The 13932-nt window shown below is 44.3% G+C and overlaps 1 pseudogene; it reads right to left on the reverse strand.

The window, feature by feature from the left end:
• Nucleotides 1–11748: 11748 nt before the first annotated feature.
• On the reverse strand, nucleotides 11749–12687 carry LOC112630188 (annotated as a pseudogene).
• Nucleotides 12688–13932: the final 1245 nt, after the last annotated feature.

Genomic DNA, 13932 nt, shown 5'->3' on the forward strand with positions numbered 1-13932 from the left:
TGGGAGGCCGAGGTGGGGAGATCACTTGAGGTCAGGAGTTTGAGACCAGCCTGGCCAACATGGTGAAACTGTCTCTACTAAAAATACAAAAATCAGTTAGGCATGGTGGTGTGTGCCTGTAATCCTAGCTACTTGGGAGGCTGAGGCATGAGAATTGTTTGAACCCAGGAGGCGGAGGTTGTAGTGAGCTGAGATCATGCCACTGCACTCCAGCTTGGATGACAGAGTGAGACCCTGTTTCCAAAAAAAAAAAAAAAAAAAAAAATTTAAATTTAAATTTAAAAATAAATAAACTGGTAAGTGACAATGCCACCTTATCAAGGATACCTATTGAGATAGAACCAAGCACTGAGGGGCACAGGAAGGACAGAGCCGCTAATCATGGGGTGACAGGAGTGACTCAAGCCATATCATGCAGGTCACACACAAGTCCTTTCTATGCCTTCTTCTCCCCTCAGTGAAAAAATGAGAGGAATAACAAGAACTTGCTCCCCAGGTCTTGGGGGGTTTAATTCTCCTGGGAAGTAAGGTAAGTGAGTGTCTTCTGAGAAGCCCCCTTGTCCTTCCAGGCTCTCTTTGCTTCTCTCCCTATGTTCTCCGCTTAGGCACCTGTCAGAGTCCAGGCAAGAAACAGAGGACACTCCGCTGGGATTCTGACAGGCTTTAACGAAGTAGTTTTACAGAAGCGGGGGTGGCTCACGTGAGTAACAAGGGATGCTGTGCACACAGCAGCTACTAGCAAACGGAAGCTGTCCTTGCACTGAGCCTAGAGAGGAGGGAAACAGTGGTGTTACTGGTGTCCAGAAAAAAGCTAGAACTCTGGACCCAGGGCTGCTTCACAGGAGCTGGGCTGTAGAAGGATGCTGCTGCTGCCAGAAGGACTGCCCAGTGGGTGGGGAGCGAGAGGAATAAATACTCCCACCTCTCTTTGCTCCCAAACTCCAGCTCACCCATAGTGCATCCCCCTTGGCCAACTCCAGTGGGATACCCAAAGGCAAGGGACTCTGTGCAGAGCAGAGGAGAACCTGAAGTGGAGTTTTAGGGTTAATGGAAAATAATCAGCTTGCTTGCTTTCTGTCTTTCTTCCTTTCATTTCTTTCCTCCTTTCTCCTCTCCTCTCCTCTCCTCTCCTCTCCTCTCCTTTCCTTTCCCTTCATCCCCCCTTCCCCTCCCTCTCTCTTTCTTTTTCTTTCTCTTTCTTTTTTTCTTCCTCCCTCCTTCCCTTTCTTCCTTCTTCCTCCCTCCCTTTCTCTCTTCCTTCCTTCCTTGCTTCTTTCACTCTTTTCTTTCATTTCTTCCTCCTTATCTGCTTTTCTGCTTGCCCACAGGCCATCATGCCAGACATTGAGGAATCAGGTATCAAAAACCAGACCTGCTCGCCAACTTTATGGTGCTTATGGTCTAGCAGGGAGAGAAATACGGAGCACAAAATAAAGGAGAGCAGGAATGGGATGGGTGGGCTCAGGGAAACAACTCTGGGGTCTGATTTTTCTTTTCCAACGTCAGGCCACATAGCTCCTTACTCCTAGAACTGCAGTGTCCAAAGCCCCCATGAAAACCCTCACTCAGAGCTGATCCTAGAAAGCCCAAGGGACAAACTACTCAGAATTCACAGGCGAAACCCTGCGCTACCCCAAGCAACAATCCCTCCATCCCCTCTGCTATTCTGCAGCATTTCTCTCTCTCTTGCCTGAGTCTATGCACTCTCCCATAATATGTAAGGAAAGAGAAGTTCAGCAGAACAGCTTTTAAACTTAGGATGGAGGAAATCAATCTAAGGCAGACTGAGTGCCCAGAAGTCATAGCTGAAATACAGACATAGTCGATTTCTAAATAAAGCCAATAGAGAAAGAATAGGTCAGGAAAAATTAGCTAAAATTTGATAAAATTTATATCCTTTGTAGTCAATTTGAAAAGAAGAGGACAAACAATTTTAAAATGGGCAAGAAGAATGTTTGCAGCAGCTTTATTCATAATCTCTAAAAATTAGAAGCAAACAAGATGTCTCTCAATAGGTGAATGAATAAACTGTGATATATCCATCAAATGAAGTATTATTCTATGATTAAAAAAATGAGCTATCAAGGAAAACACATAAAGGAAACGAATGCATATTATTAAATTTAAAAAGTCAGTCTGAAAGGCTATATACTCTATTATTTTAATGATATGGCATTCTAGAAAAAAAAAACTATAAAGAGGCTAGGCATGGTGGCTCACACCTGTAATCCCAGCATTTGAGCCTGGGATTTGAGTTCAAGACCAGCCTGGGTGACACAGAAAACTCCATCTCTACAAACAATACAAAACTTAGCTAGGTGTGGTAACACACAGCTGTAGTCCCAGCTACTTGGGAGGCTGAGGTGGGAGGATCACCTGAGCCTGGGAGGTCAAGGCTGCCGTGAGCCGTGTTCCTGCCACTGCACTCCAGCCTGGGTAACAGAGTGAGAGATCTAGTCTCAAAAGCAAAACAAAACAAAAAGACTATAAAGATAGTAAAAAAAAATCAGCAATTGCCAGGGGTATGGTGGGAGGGGGATAGAGGGTTGAATAAAGCATGGGGGATACTTTTTAGGGTGATGAAACTATTCTGTATGATACTGTGATGGTAGGCACAGGAAGCTGTGCATTTGTCAAAACCCAAAGAACTTTACAGCACAAAGAGTGGTCCAACATATATGCAAGTTTTAAAAAAATCATTTAGGAGGTAAGGTGATTTCAGCATAGACTTCAGACTGTGACAAAAGAATCTAACTGTATTACAAATGTGTCAAAACATCTCACTGAAGAGGGTGAGGGAAAAGATGCTGACCTAAATAACTTTTGGAACGAGTAAAGTCCCTAAGACTAAAGGCAAAAAGAACCGCACGTTAGCACTGTACTCTAGTAGATAACATTTTTCCCTATCAGGTTACAGGTTAACATTCTGATACTGCCGTACATGTATATCAAAGTTGAACAACTAATAGATATTGCTGGATGGTGAGAGCAGGTTTCTCACTGTTAGGTTGGGAATTTACAAATACACAAGCGGAGGTGGCAAGCACGATCCATGTTGTAATGGATTACAGTTGCAGACACAAATGAGCTCATGTTCACATAGAAATTTAGATATGTGTCTGTCTATCTATCTATCTATCTATCTATCTATCTATCTATCTATCTGTCATCTGGCTTCCTATCTTGAGGTGCCCTATTTTGCATACATATATATGCAATTGTCAGGGGTATGGTAGGACATACCCCTGGTTACTGGTTAGTATGCCCACATATATTTCCTTGCTCTGTCAGCTGAGAGAGCCTAGAAACAATGACACCCCAGTAGCAGAAGGCCAGATCTTGTGCCCAGAACTTGGTTTTTCATGCTATTCTCCAATTTAAGAAATCAGGACTCCTTGGAGAAATGGTCGATTCTAGGACTGAGGCAGGAAATACACAGGGGAACCTGGAGCATCTTGTAGTACCAGAGAGTAAGGGAAGTGCTTTAAAAACAATCCATATCACTGGGGCCGTGTCAAAGGGACATGGGGGCAAACTAAAAGAACTCCCACTGGTCAAATCTGAAACAACACAATTAAGTAGTATTGGATTATAATCCAAAGTATTCTGTTATGAATGAATAATTGAATAAAATATTAAATGGGAGGGATGAGACAAGTCTCTCATACAGATGAATTCCCAATAATTTATGAAGATACTCCACCTTCAGGTAGGTGCAGCCCAAGTCTCCACTCCTCAAGTGGGGGCCGCACTTAGTGACTTCCTTCCAAAGAGCACAGTATACAAAGTGAGGCAAGGGTAACTTCACAGTGAAGACACCTGACACACACACCGCAGCCAGGTGATCGAGGTCAATACCAACAGCAGTAAGTCCTGTGGGGGCAGGCACCCTCACACCAGTCCAGCCACCAGGAAAACACCAGACACAGCACAAGACAGGGACATCCTGCAGAATGCCTGACTAGTACTCTGCAGATTGTCGAGGTCAACAAAAACAAGGAAAGCCTGAGAAACCATCACAGCCAAGAGGAGCCAAAGGAGATGCGATGACTAAATGCAATGTGGCATGGGATCTTGAAACAGAAAAGTGATGTTATGTAAAATCTAAGAACTAAGGAAATCTCCATAAAATATGGACTTTAGTCAATAATAACAAATTAATATTTGCTCATTAACGATAACAAATGTACCATAAGATGTCATGTAAGATGATACTGTTAGAGGAAACGGCGTTGGGTATATGGAAACACTACTATCTTTGTAATTTTTCTGTAAATCTGAAATTTAAAAAAAGTATACCTTAAAATAATAAAATAAAATAAACAATGGGTAAGAATACAAACAGGCAATTAAATCAAAGAAGAGGAAATACAAGTCAATAAACATTAAAAATATCCTTAACCCCTGAGGTCTTCATGGAAGTGTGAATTAAAACAACAGCATACTCTTTTTTCACATGTGAAATTACCAGACTATAAACAGCTTTACTGTTTCACTCTGGCTGGGAGGCTATTTTTGCAGTAAAGAGGACACACATTTCTTGCTGGTAAGAGTGTAAAAATTACTAAAATTTTGGAAAATAATCTGGCATTATCTACTAAAATACATATACAGAGATATTTTTGAATGATGCATTCTACTGTAAGGAATCTTTCTGAAATAAGAGATCTGGTGAATACAAGCAAAAGAATGTGTTTGGAAGCTTTGTTTCAAGGGGTGGAAAATGGGAAACCATCCAAATATCTCCCAATAAGGGAATAGCTGAATCAATTCAGTTTACCCATCCTGTGGAAATTCGTCTTGCTAATAAATATAATGGGCGAGATCCCTATGGATTGGTTTGGAGGGATTCCATAAAACATTAAGAGGAAAAAGTTGCAGATTAATGTGTGTGATCCTGATTCTGTAAAACAACAACCACACAACACAAAAACATCTAGATTTGCATGTGTGAGGATGGTAGTGGACAGACAGTCTGAGTCAAACTGTTGACATTGTTTACTTGTCAAAAGGAGTTACTAGGGGAGAGTGGACTGAATCATCACCTTTTTCCTTTATATCTCTGTTTTGTTTGTAACAAAATAAGTTTGTGCTACTTTTTAACTTTAAAAAACCTACTGAAAGACTAGATGCTAAAAAAAAAAAAAAAGGAACAAAAAGGCTAGGGGTGTGGCTTACACCTGTAATCCCAGCACTTTGGGAGAGAGTCAGGAGGATCATTTGAGATCAGGAGTTCAAGAGCATCCTGGCCAACATGGTGAAACCCTGTCTCTAGTAAAAATACAAAAATTAGCTAAGTGTCGTGGTGCGCACCTGTAATCGCAATACTTGGGAGGCTGAGACACGAGAATCACTTGAACCCAGGAGGCAGAAGCTGAAGTGAGCTGAGATTGTGCCACTACCCTCCAGCCTGGGCAGTGGAGTGAGGCTCTGTCTCAAAACAACAACAACGAACCTAATTAAGTTGAAATGAAAAAATTCAATGGTCATGTGATAGGCAGAATAATGTCCTTCTTTCCCAAGATATCCTTGTCTTTACCTTTGGAACCAGTGGATATCTTATTTTACATGGCAATAAGTATTCAGTCAAATTTGCATGTGTGATCAAGTTGAAAATGTCTAAGATGGGTAGTTTATCCTGGATTATCCAAGTGGGCTTAACATTATCACCAGAGTCCTTAGAAGAGGGAGACAGGAGGGTCACCTCCAAAGTAGAGAGGCAAGGACAAGCAAAGGTTAGAGGGATGCCAGCCAAGGGGTCACAAGGAATGCAGGTGGCCTCATGGAGCCAAAAGAGGCAAGCAAATGGATTCCCCCCTTGAGTCTGCAAAAGGAACTCAGTCCCATTGACACCTCAATTTTAGGACTTCCAACCTCCAGAATTGAAAGAAAATAATTTGTGTTGTTTTAAGCCACTAAGTTTGAGGTCACAGCAACATAGGAAACGAATACAGGCTCATATTTAAGATGTGATTTATCACTTCTGCTTTAGTATTTCTGAGTTCCTTGGAGATTTTTTTGTTTGTTTTATGTTTTTTGGGTCTTTTTTGAGATGGAGTTTTACTCTTGTTGCCCAGGCTGCAGTGCAATGGCACGATCTTGGCTCACTGCAGCCTCCACCTCCTGGGTTCAAGCGATTCTCCTGCCTCAGCCTCCCGAGTAGCTGGGATTACAGGCGTGCGCCACCATGCTCAGCTAATTTGTGTGTTATTAGTAGAGACGGGGTTTCACCATGTTGGCCAGGCTGGTCTCGAACTCCTGACCTCAAGTGATTTGCCCGCGTCAGCCTCCCAAAATGCTGGGATTGCAGGCATAAGCCACCACGCCCAGCTGAAAGGAGATTTTTACAAAGTAAAAAAAAAAAAAAAAAAAAAAAAGAGTCCAAGAATCTGAGACTTTAGCTGGGAAGGAGCCAGTCCTGCAGGAGAGAAGTGTGAAGTAGGCCTTAAAAGATGATTAAACTTGTTGAGGGATGCTAGTGTCCGCAAATTGATTATGCATCTGAGTCAGCTGAGGACTACTAGAACCCTCCTCTATCCCGAGCAATTCTCACAGGCTCCCAAGGGACAGGAGGATGCTCACCACAGAGCTGTTATGGCTAGAGGAGAGCTAAAGGCCACATGGGCAGACACCTCCAGGGTCATGGAAAGTAGGAAGTGAAGGACCCTGTGCAGAATTCATACTTCAATCAAGGCAGAATCTTCAAACACAGTGTGAGGGAGAACAGGTAAGAAACAATGAAATTTACAGAATAGACATTTAAAAAGCATACACCCATACATTACATATTTATAAGAATTGATTCCCATTTAAGAACATAATCCCTGGCCGGGTACGGGGGCTCACACCTGTAATCCCAGCATTTTGGGAGGCCGAGGTGGGCGGATCACCTGAGGTCTGGAGTTTGAGACTAGCCTGGCCAACATGGTGAAACCCTGTCTCTACTAAAACTACAAAAATTAGCCAGGTGTGGTGGCAAGCACCTGTAATCCCAGCTACTCAGGAGGCTGAGGAAGGAGAAGAGCTTGAACCTGGGAGGCGGAGGTTGCAGTGAGCCAAGATTGCGTCACGGCACTCCAGCCTGGGCGACAGAGCAAGACTCCATTTCAAAAAAAAAAAAAGCAAAAAAATTGTATACTGCCCAGCACAGTATCTGACATAAATGTGATGCTCAGCATTCAATAGTTGTGCGTTTCCTTCCTTCATCTCCTCTCTCCTTTCCTATTTACCTCCCTCTCTCAGTTGCAGCCTGCTGTTCTACACGTACCTATGTGATTTTGAAATTTCTTTTCTCAAGCAGGCGTGCGTGACCCAGCTTTGAACAGCACATGGAAAAGGCTTCAACACAATGTAGTTAATAATGTAACTTTACACCTCCATGTCCTCATCCAGAGGACCAGGTGGATGGAGAGCCACCACCTCCTAAGGTTTGGCCTAATGCTTTAAATGGTGAACCTGTTAGCTTAGTACAGTTAAGTGCTGTATGACGATGTCTCAGTCAATGATAGACCACGTGTATGATGGTGGTTCCATAAAATTATCATGGAGTTAAAACATCCCTGTTTCCTAGTGTCATCACAGCTATTGTAATATCACCACAGCAATTACATGTTTGTTGTGATGCTGGTGTAAATAAACTCAGTCACATACAAGAATAACATACAATGACGTACGGTACATAATACTTGACAATGATAAAAAATGACTGTGTTACCGGTTTATGTGTTTAATATGCTACACTTTTTATTCTTAGAGTGTACTCCTTCTTCTACTCATCTGTATATTTAAAAGTTGACAGTAAAACAGCCTCAGGCACGTGCTTCAGGAGGGATTCCAGAAGAAGGCATTGTTATCACAGGAGATGGCAGCTCCATGCATGTTGTTGCACGTGAAGACCTTCCAGTGGGACAAAATTTGGAGGTGGAAGACCGTGATATTGATGATCCTGACCCCGTGTCAGCCTAGGCTAATGTACATATTTGTGTCTTAGTTTTTAACAAAAATTTCCAAAAGTAAAAAAAAAAAATATGAATAGATAAAGGCTTATAGAATAAGGATATAAAGAAAGAAAAAATATTTTTGTACAGTTATCCAATGTGTGTTTTCAGCTAAGTGTTATTTTAAAAGAGTCAAAAAAATTTTTTAAATTACAGCTTATAGGCTGGGCACGGTGACTAATGCCTGTAATCCTAGCACTTGGGGATGCCAAGGTAGGTGGATCACCTGAGGTCAGGAGTTCAAGATCAGCCTTACCAACATAGTGAAATCCTGTCTCTACTAAAAATAGAAAAATTAGGTGGGCGTGGTGGTGTTTGCCTGTAATCCCAGGTACTTGTGAGGCTGAGGCAGGAGGATCACTTGAACCCAGGAGGTGGAGGTTACAGTGAGCTGAGAACACACCACTGCACTCCAGTCTGGGCAACAGAGCGAGACTCTGTCTCAAAAAAATATATATATATATTGCAACACTATCCACAATAACAAAGACTTGGAACCAACCCAAATGCCCATCAATGTTAGACGGGATAAAGAAAATGTGGTACATATACACCATGGAATACTATGCAGCCATAAAAAAGAATGTGTTCATGTCCTTTGCAGGGACATGGATGAAGCTGGAAACCATCATTCTCAGCAAACTAACACAGGAACAGAAAACCGAACACCACATGTTCTCACTCACAAGTGGGAGTTGAACAGTGAGAACATATGGGCACAGGGAGGGGAACATCACATACCAAGGCTTGTCAGGAGGTGGGGGGCAAGGGGAGGGATAGCATTAGGAGAAATATCTAATGTAGATGACAGGTTGATGGGTGCAGCAAACCACCATGGCACATGTCTACCTATGTAACAAACCTGCATGTTCTGCACATGTATCCCAGAAGTATATTAAAAAAAAATTGGCCGAGCACCATGGCTCATACATGTAATCTCAGCACTTTGGGAGGCTGAGACAGGCAGATCACCTGAGGTCAGGAGTTCGAGACCAGCCTGTCCAACATAGTGAAACCCCGTCTCTACTAAAAATACAAAAAAACTCAGCCGGATGTGGTGGCAGGTGCCTGTAATCCCTGCTGCTCGGGAGGCCGAGACAAGAGAATAGCTTGAACCTGGGAGTTGGCGGTTGCATTGAGCCTAGATTGCACAACTGCACTCCAGCCTGGGCAACAGAGTGGGACTCTATATCAAAAACAAACAAACAAAAAAAAAATTACAGTTTATAAAGTAAAAAGTTACTGTAATTTTTTTACCGTACGGTAAAATTTTTATTGAAGAAAGGTTTTCTATGGTTAATTTTTATTGAAGAAAGAAAAATACTTTTAATATAAATTTAGTCTAAGTGTATATGTTTATAAAGTTTGTGGTAGTGTTCAGGAATATCCTAGGTCTTCACATTCACTCACCACTCACTGACTCACACAGAGCATCTTCCAGTGCTGCAAGCTCCATTCATGGTAAGCACCCTATACTGGTATACCATTTTATCTTTTATACTCTATTTTCACTGTATCATTTCTACATTTAGCTGTGTTTAGGTGCACAAATCCTTATCATGTTGCTACAACTGCCTACAATATTCAGTACAGTCAATATGCTGTAGCTATGGGTTTGTAGCCTAGGCACAGTAGGCTATATCTAGGGTGTAGTAGGCTACACCACCTAGGTTTGTGTAAGTTCATTCTATGATGTTTACCTAGTGACAAAATTACCTAGGGACCCATTTCTCGAACATATTTCCATAATTAAGTGACACATCACCGTACAATGTTTCTCAAATTTGCTGTTCAAAAAAATCATGTGGAGAGCTTGTTACCCAGATTCCTAGGCCCTACGCCAGGCCTATGGGATCAGACTGCATAGGGGAAAGGCCTGGGCATTTGAGTGTGTGTGAGAGTGTGTGTGTCAGTGAGTGTGAGTGTGTGTGAGGGTGAGTGAGTGTGTGTGTGAGTGTGTGTGAGTGTGAGTGTGAGTGTCTGAGCGTGAGTGTGTGTGTGAGCATGTGAGTGTGTGAGTTTGAGTGTGTGAGGGTGAGTGTGTGAGTGTGTGTGTGTGTCTGAGTGTGAGTGTGAGTGTGTGAACATGAGTGTGTGTGTGTGAGACGTGTGTGTGTTTGAGTGTGTGTGAGGATGAGTGTGTGTGTGAGTGTGTGTGAGAGTGTGACTGTGTGAGTGTGAGTGTGTGTGAGTGTGCGTGAGAGTGTGACTGTGTGAGTGTGAGTGTGTGTGAGAGTGTGTGTGTGTATGTAGTGTGTGTGAGTGTGTGAGTCTGTGAGTGAGCGTGAGTGTGATTGTGAGTGTGCATGTGTGACTGCAAGTGAGTGTGTGTGTATGTAGTGTGTGTGTCTGAGTGTGAGTGTGTGTGTGAGTGTGCATGTGCGTGTGTGACCGTGTGTATGTAGTGTGTGTGTGAGTCTGTGAGTGAGCATGACTGTGATTGTGAGTGTGCATGTGTGACCACAAGTGTGTATGTAGTGTGTGTCTGAGTGTGTGTGTGTGTGTGAGTGTGTGAATGTGTGTATGTGTGTGAGTGTCTGAGTGTGTGTGTGAGTGAGTGTGAGTGTCTGAGTGTGTGTGAGTGTGAGTGAGAGTGTCTGAGTGTCTGTGTGTGTGAGTGTGTAAGTGACGTGTGAGTGTGTGTGTAAGTCAGTGTGAGTGTGAGTGTCTCAGTGTGGTTGAGTGTCTCAGTGTGAGTGTGTGTGTGCGTGTCTGAGTGTGAGTGTGTGAATGAGTGTGTGAGTGTGTGTGTGAGTGAGTGTGCATGAGTGTGTGACTGCGAGTGTGTATATGTAGTGAGTGACTGAGTGTGAATGTGTGTGAGTGTCCGTGTGTGTGTGTGAGTGAGAGTGTGAGTGTGTGGGTGTGTGTCTAAGTGAGTGTGAGTCTGAGTGTGTATGAGTGTGAGTGTCTAAGTGTGTGTGAGTGAGTGTATCTGAGTGTGTGTGTGTCTGAGTGTGAGTGTGAGTGTGAGAGTGAGAGTGTGTGTGTGTCTGAGTGTGAGTGTGTGAGTGTGTGTGAGGGAGTGAGTGTGAGTGTGATTGAGTGTGTGTGTGAGTGTGAGTGTGTGTGTGTGAATGTGCGTGAGTCTGTGTGATTTTGAATGTGAGTGTGTGTAGTGTGTGTGTGTGTGAATGTGAGTGTGTGTGAGTGTGAGTGTGTGTGTGTGAGTGTGCGTGAGTGTGTGTGTGAGTGTGTGTGTGTTGTCTGTCCCAAGCTTCTTTAAGACTAAAGTGATGTGTGATGTGAGGATTACAATCAAGAGCATCGTTAAACTTGGTTTCCCCAAAATCCCTGCCCCAATCCTTTGTGTTCCCAAATCCTTCCTTAGTAAATGAGGAACTTAATCCCAAAAGCCTTGCTACAAACTCCAGGGTTCTCCTTCCCTGGTTTCTCTTTCTTGTCCCCATTCCTGGGAAGGGCAGGACCTCTCTCTGACTACACGGGAGAGCCCAGAGGGAATGGCTTCCCCGTCAGGAAAGGGACCAGGGAGTACAGGTAGCGAAGTGAGGGCCCCCATAGCCTGAGATACCAAAATGGGGTTCTGCAGCCAGAGGAACAGACACTGGTCCCCTGAGAAAGGGGACGCAGCAACTTCAAAATCTCCTTGCTGTGAACACTCATGGATTGTTTGTTCTTCTGGCTCTGGTTACAGAACCACACTGGTCCACATCTTTCTCAAGCCCAAACAGCTCGGCCATGGAGCTAATCTGAGGCAGTGAGGGTTTTGGGCACTGCAGGAACAAGTTCTTCAGGTTGCCTCCCACTCTGTTCTCAGTAAGCATTTGCTTTCTATTTTGGTCTGCAGGAGGGTCTCTGTTTTGCACATCTCCTGAAGATACTCATTGCCAGCTTCTGCCACTTCTGCAGCAGGGCCCACAGCTAACACATGTTCTTGAAACTGTGCTGCAGAGCCTCAGAGCGGCAGAGGTCATTTGGCTGAACAGTTTCCCAAAGAGAACCCCCTGGGGACCTCCACATGCGTCTGGGAATATTCCAGGGTGATCCTCCTCTGCTTCAGGAGCTTGGCAAATTGCTCGAGGTCTGTCTGCAGAACTTCGATGTCCTGGGGCCCCTCAGGTTTTGCACCAGTTTCTCCTTGTCCAGCTTCACAGCCCCAGTGTAGGCAGCGCTGGGCTCCAGGGAGGGCCCCCGGGAGTTGCTCTCTACCCGGGCTCCTGCCTTGCCCTTGGGCTGAGAGGTCTCCAGGCCACCTCGTCCCAACCTGGCGTCCACAGTACACCACTCCACTGCAGAACTCATACAATAGGGGGCACAGGACTTCCTTGTGGCATCTGAGGTTTTTGTTTTGCTTCTGAGACAAGGTCTCCCTCTGTCACCCGGGCTGGAGTGCAGTGTTGCCGTCACAGCTCGCTGAAGCCTCGACGTCCTGGACTCAAAACATCCTCCCATCTCAGCCACCCGATTATCTGGGACTACAGGCACATACCACCGTGCTCGGCTAATTTATTTGCATTTTTTTTGTGGAGACAGGGTCTCGCTATGTTGCACAGGCTGGTCTCAAACTCCTGGGCTCAAATGATTCTCCCGCCTTGGCCTCCCAAAGTGTTAGGATTACAGGCGTGAGCCTCCAAGCCTGGCTGCATCTGAATTTTTAATACCTGTCCTGTGTGACTGCCATGTCTGGGACACTGACTGGTGCAAAGAGCTTCAGACCAAGTGCTGCCATCCAGAAGCTCCTCACCTTGGTGAGAGCAAGTCCTGCCTCTGGGCCACAGTGGCCAATAAGTAAAGCAAGGATGATTTTTTTTTTTCATATGGAGTCTCACTTTGTCACCCAGGTTGGAGTGCAGTGGCATGATCTCAGCTCACTGCAACCTGCACCTCCGAGGTTCAAGCAATCCTCCTGCCTCAGTCTCCCGAGTAGCTGGGATTACAGGCACCAGCCATCATGCCCAGCTAATTTTTATATTTTTAGTAGAAACAGAGTTTCACCATGGCTCATCTTGAACTCCTGGCCTCAAGTGAACTGCCTGCCTTGGCCTCCCAAAGTGCTGGGATTACAGATGTTGTGGCCAGAGGACTGAGAATCTAATAAAATTGTAGCTCTTTCCTTGTCATATATCCATCTCCCCTTCTCCCCCAAACAAAACACACACATTTTGTTCACAATTTCATGGGATTAACAGACTCCAAAATGTAATCCACAGATCTCTAGGGGTTCATAGGCCCCAGGATGAGACTGTCCCCTCTCCAGAGGTTCTTTATGTCTCTTCTTAGATTGATTATATTGTATCTGATTCCAGCTAAATGGGACCACATATGGCATATTATCTTTGATTAGCAACTGTCCCTTAAAATAATATTGGATGCCTTCTCTAATGGTTATTTCCAAAGATTAGAGGAAATCATTAATTTCCCCATGCTTCATGTTCTAGGAACTGGGAAGGCTGGGAATAATGAGGGATGAAGATGAATAAAACTCATCAGCCTAGCTTAGACATCCCACAGGGTAAGAGTGTGATACCCAGAAGAGGTTTCTGATGGAGCAAACTGGGTCCTAGATTTCTGGCACTAAGAATCCCAGGTATTGTGACAGGAGCTAGGAGAGGAACAGGAGCATTCATTAGCTTTCAGATCTAGAACAGGGTTCTCCTTCTAAAAATAGCTGGGCCACTGTGGAAGTCAAAGCTACATCAAAAGTCTATTAAAACCCACAAAACTCTCTGCCAAAGCCCTCCGTGAGAGGCCAGCAAGAAGTCAAGACATGGTGCCTATGTTTCCTTAAAACGTTTTCTAGTGAGTGCCCTCCACACCTACAATGTTGGGTTCAAAAGTTTGTTCTTTCCTGTGACACCGAGGAGGGGGAAAGAGCAGAGGAGGATCTTTCCAGTTCACTGCTCTCTCTGGAAAGAATGGGGTGGGCTGAGCAACAAGGTGACTGAGGACGGACAGGGCCCTCAGAGTCCAGCAA

This window comes from Theropithecus gelada, chromosome 8 (genome assembly GCF_003255815.1).
Source record: "Theropithecus gelada isolate Dixy chromosome 8, Tgel_1.0, whole genome shotgun sequence".
NCBI lineage: Eukaryota > Metazoa > Chordata > Mammalia > Primates > Cercopithecidae > Theropithecus > Theropithecus gelada.